This window comes from Crocuta crocuta, unplaced genomic scaffold (assembly GCF_008692635.1).
Source record: "Crocuta crocuta isolate KB4526 unplaced genomic scaffold, BGI_CrCroc_1.0 scaffold339, whole genome shotgun sequence".
Classification (NCBI taxonomy): domain Eukaryota; kingdom Metazoa; phylum Chordata; class Mammalia; order Carnivora; family Hyaenidae; genus Crocuta; species Crocuta crocuta.
Window position 1 is genome coordinate 2,661,955 of NW_027530357.1, and position 744 is coordinate 2,662,698.

Genomic DNA, 744 nt, shown 5'->3' on the forward strand with positions numbered 1-744 from the left:
ATTAAAGTAAAAACTGAAGTAATGAAAAATGGCATTCAGATATGGCAAACATAGTGAAGGTGATTCATGGATGGCCCAAGCTTGGGAAACACTCTGCCTAAATTATAGTGCTTCAGTTCCAAAAGGACCTCAGGGATAATAATCCCATTCTTCTGGTTCAGTCTTTTCTCCCTTTGTTTAAGTGACATGTAAAATGAAATTGAGAGAGGGTGACTTTCCCCACAATACACAGCTCCCATGATCATGAAGCCCCATGGCCTTCTTGCCAATGTTTTCTTTTCTCCTTCTTTTATCTCTATTCGTTGTCAGATTGAAACACTTTTTTTTTTTTTTTTAAACTCTCCCTATTTCAACTCCACTGTTTCCAATTCACTTTTCTCTAAGCAGAGTTTCTCAAGAGCAGCACTGTTGGCCTTTGGGGCAGGAGGGTTTGCCGTGGGGTGTCATGTACACTGTAGGACGATTTGAGGCATCCCTGGCCTCTGCCTACCCAGTGCCAGTAGCACCCTCAACCCTAGTTGCGACAACCAAAAATGTCCCCAGACACTGCCCAATGTCTCCTGGAGGCAAATTCACCCTCATTGGACATCACTGTTCTAAAGCCGTGTTTTTTTGTTGTTGTTGTTTGTTTTTTTTTATTTTGACAAGATCTCAGGTGCTGGTGCTGCTGGTCTGTGGACCAGGCATTGAATAATGTTGTGTAAACTACATAGCCCACTGAGGTGGCTATTTTTTCCCTTACAT